This window comes from Cynoglossus semilaevis, chromosome 3 (assembly GCF_000523025.1).
Source record: "Cynoglossus semilaevis isolate Cse_v1.0 chromosome 3, Cse_v1.0, whole genome shotgun sequence".
NCBI lineage: Eukaryota > Metazoa > Chordata > Actinopteri > Pleuronectiformes > Cynoglossidae > Cynoglossus > Cynoglossus semilaevis.
In genome coordinates, this window is record NC_024309.1 from 15619359 (window position 1) to 15624103 (window position 4745).

Here is a 4745-nt window from a genome sequence, read left to right on the forward strand (position 1 = left end):
CCAGTGTGTGAACCTGATCGAACAAACAACTTTAGGAGTGGGAAAATTGAACTTTTCATTTTAACTGGGAGACTTTTACCCCCCCCCCCATGTTTCTAACCTGGGGTGTTTCACAGGAGGGGGGGGGGTGCATGGCCTAGTTTTAATTGTCCTCTCTGTTGGTCTGTTGGTCAGGCAGTCTGTGGGTCAGGTGGTCTGTGGGTCAGGTGGTCTGTTGGTCAGGTGGTCTGTGGGTCAGGTGGTCTGTTGGTCTGTGGTGTTTTCTCCTGCTCCTCCTACTGAACCATCATCGCAGCGCTCCAGTGGGGACAGGAAGTCATTACTGTACGTTTGCTCGTCGCTGCCCCCCTCTGTCCATCCATTCAACAGCCCCTCTTCCCTTTAACCCCCCAGGCTGGCTGCTTCTCCTTGTTCCCTCTCTTCCTGGGTCTTTTCTGTCTTTCTGGGACCAGATGGCGAGGGCCACGGAAGCGCCTCTTTTGTCCACCCCCCCCCCCCCTCTTTATTGAAAGAGGCTGTGGTCCTTAATGTAATCAGTGGCACCGGAAGGGTCCGTTTCTGGGCTGTGAAAGAAGACAATCGGGTTTTGGACACGTCTAGATTACAGAAACCTCCAGAGTTCATCCCTGACCCCGCCCCCCGTGACCGAGGCGCTGGCTCGGAGGATCCTCGTCTTTGATCACTGAAGAGTGGAGGTGCTGAGCCGACCCCAGGAGAGCCAAAGGCCAAGCTGACCCCCCCCCTCGGACCAACTGGCCCCTCCCCGTTTACCCTGCACTTGGCTGCTGTTGTCACCTCCTTCCGGAAAGATCCAGGGGTGGTGGGTTGGTTTGGTTTGGGCACAGTGGGTGGGGTGAAGTGGGGTGGGGTTAGGTGGGTCGGGGGCTACCATGACCTGTCTAGACACCCTTCCTTGTTGCCCCGGTGTTGCCAGGGGGACTCGGTGAACTTTAACCTCCACTGTAGTTGGTGAGGACCAAAGAAGACCTTTCTACTTTTCTGAATGCTCATGGTCCGGGGGGGTCCGGGGGGGGCACTGAGGTGGAGGTATGGATTTGACCTACATTACCCAGAACCGGCTCTGATGGACCACCAGACCAAACCTGGTTCTGTAAATGTTCCAGTCGTGGAGCGACCGACGCTGATGTCACAGATTTGGTTTCTTTTTTATTTTCCTTCGTTGACTTTTTTTTTTTTGCCTTCAGAAAACAGAAAACTTCTTTAAAAAGTCGTTTGAACTTGGATTTCTCAGGGATCGTAAGTCGTTTTTTCTTAAATACTTCACCGTTTGATTTGGACAAATATAAACCTGTCAATATATAAAATCTAAGAGTTCTTTAAGGAACTGAATCTGAATTTCATGGTTATAGGAAAATTATTGTTAAAAAATGTAATTTTTTAAACTATTTTATTCAATTTTAAACATTTTAAATAAAAAAATAATTCATATCCATATTTGTCTGGAACATCAAATATATTTATTATATTTTAATGGATTTCTAAAAGGATTTTTTTTTTTTAATTTAATGTGAATTCATTCAGTCTATTTCTGGTCCTGGTCCTGGTCCTGGTCCTGGTCTGGACCTGGACCTGGACCTGGTGTCCAACCTCAGGACCTGTTTCCACGTCTGAGGCCGTGGTTCTTGTTCCTCTGCTCTCCGGGCTTCTCACATTTCTGGGACGACCAGGATTGTCCTCGGCCGGGGTCGGAGCCCGAACCTCAACCTGGTCCTGCGGTGATTCCCTCCCATCATGGCCGCCAACTGCCAGCCCCGCCCTCTCACCCGCCACTCAGGAAGAGAGAAAATGGCAGCATGCAGCAAAAAACAAATGAGCGAGGGGAGGAAGACGGCAACGCCCACCGCTGTGAGCCGAGGCGCAGTCCCACGTCTTCCTGAACGTCTCGTCAACTCGGAGACGTTTTTATTTATTTGTTTATTTCTGTTCAAATGTGTCATTATAGAAACACCAGTCAGTGAAGGGTTAAAAGCCTTTGTCTCAGATTCTCCAAAAGAAAAGAAAGTCCTGGTTCACGAACGGCTGTTTCAGTGACGGCGTTTCCAGATTTAAAGACGATGTTTCTGAAATAATCTGGAAAAAAAACACAGAATAAAATCAAACATTTGTGGAGAAGAATTTTCTTGGTTTTGTTTTTTTTAAACCAGAGTTTAAGATGATCACTGCTGGATTCTCACCTCCAACTTTGGACAGAACAAAGTGATCGTTGATTGTCATTGATTATTGATCGCTGACTTCCAGCTCCTCCGGCTGCTGTTCCTACAGTTCTGCCGCTTGTGTTCACGATGTCACGTGACACTAATTAAGGAGGCCGGGGCGGCCCGGCTCGGTTCCACTGGACCGACTCCTCACAGAGGCTGGTTTTCAATAAAGCAGCTCCAGATGAACACTTCCAGACGACTATTTAAATCCGTGCGGCTCTTCCTGCCGTTTGACAACAACTCTATCGCCACACATCCCAGCCTGGAGCTTTTCTCCTTCTCCTTCCTCCAACCCAGACGTCCAAGTCGTCTATTTTTAGTTCTTCCGAGCAGCTCTGAATGACATTTTATTATTGGCTCACGGTGTGTTGAAGCTGTTGTTTTTTTTCCTTCTCCTCCACAGTGTGGACCAGGAGGAAGATGTCATGCTAAGGATGGGCTTTTTTGGTGATGATGTTGCTGCTGTTGATCCAGCTCTCACTTTGTGCCTGTGTCAGCTATGATGCGTAACCACGCGGTGAGTGACAGGCCGGTCCCCGGGGGGAGTCGGGGGCCTGAGGTGAGTCAGATGTATCCTTGACCCTGTCTAACTGTGTGTCAGAGAGGGGGAGAGTCAGGGAGAGAGAGAGAGAGAGAGAGAGAGAGAGGGGCCGGAAACAGAGTACGTCTTCATCCACTGTACACACATACATACAGAAATACTGCAGTATTACCAACCAGTACCTGTTGACCTCAGATGTCACTGAGGAGTGGGTCGGCACCAGGACACACACACACACACACACACACACACCAACAGCATGTTCTGTGGAGCTGGACCAGAACCAATAGAGAATCAAACATCAACAGAACCAACCGTTAATGAGATCAAAGAGTTCGTTAGTGATGAATTTAACGAATACACACCATTGGCTGCGTCTGAGACACTGATGCTGTTCAAGACTGAAACACTCTGATTGGTCGATGACGCACCGTTTCTGTTTCTATTTAATGTTCAAATCTGAGGGTTTTTTTTCTATGAAATAAAAAATAAATGTCACTGTTTTCTGATTGAAATTTAAAACAAGATATTTGAATATGTCAAAGGTCAGAGGTCAGGTTTCACTGAAAGCCTTTTTGTTGTAATTGAAACTAAAGCGGTTTAAAAAGAACAGGAAGTAAAACGTCGCCTCTTTGTCATTTAAATTGTTCTGCTTTTAAAAAAATATCTAATAAAAATCCACAAATCTGTTGACTGAACCAATGAAAATGATTTAACTTTAATTAGTCAGATATATTTGAGTGATTCAAATAAAAAAACTAACTTCCAGATATCTGTTGGGAAAAAAACATTTATTTTTTAGTTTGAACTGTTTTAAATTATTAAACATTATTTTAATGGCCTGTTGTTCTCACAAATATTTTTATGACCAAAATTTTCCAATTCTCTAAATAAACTCTGAAAGTGCAGACTTTAATATTAACGTGAATAAAAGTCAAATGTAAGAAAAAGAAAAGATTTACCAAAGAATTTGAATTTGAATTTGACCAAACGGTACCAAAGAGTTCCAGCGGTTCTGTTGGTCCAACATTCATTCCTTAAACTCATCTTTTCAGGGTTTTTGTTCCACAACAAAAGAACTTTCCAGACTCTTCCACTTCCTGTTTGAATTCAGTCCAGGAGCCAGATGTTTCTCCACATGGATTTTTTTTTTTTTTTTCCTTCCTCCTGAATTTCGTTAAGTGAACAAAAAGAATCTTTTTAAGCCTTGCGTCTTTATTTTTTTTCTTTCTAAGGGTGGCTCAGACCCGGTGTGTGAAACCAGAGTTGCCTGGGTGTGACTTCTGCAGAAAGCATCCGCGGCCTATTGTTGCCCAGTCAAGTCGTGCAGGCCCCAGCGCCCTGACTTCCATACATGAGAGATCAAGGGTTACCAAGGTGCTGTGGAGCACGGACTGCTCAATGTGAGAGGAGACACACCAGTCCACAAAATACTCATTTCCTTTGCATGTTTGGAGCCTGGTGGGGCTTCAGATGGGGGTCACTGACACAGCTCCTACTCAAGAGCCTTTTTTTTTTTTTTTTTTTTTTGCTTAATGAAAACTGTTGCTGCTCTTTTCACAGCTGTGTGGCGCCGTCTGCAGCCGGGGCCGTATTTACTGTAGACTCTCTGACTTTAAGGACGTGGCTGCAGACGGAGGCTGCTCATGTAGAAAAGGTAAATGGAGTTCTGTCCACTTTTCATTCTGCCCTAAAAAGTTGAGCCACTGAGCCACAGCATTAACTTGTATTCTAACAAGATTAAAATATATTCGTCCTGGGGATTAGCATAGTTAGGTGTCCCTTTGCCTTTTTTTTCCTCCTGCGCTGCTGCGGTGACAGTGGGCTTTGATCTGCGTTGCGAGGCAAGAGTCCTGGCCAGGACCTAGCCATTGGAGAGGCGAGTGTGAAATTGGCCTGATGTCATCCCCATTCTTCACCTTTTACATCTTTCACCACTTTAATTATGTTTCCGCCACAAAGCCCGGGCCGCTCTGAGCAGATTC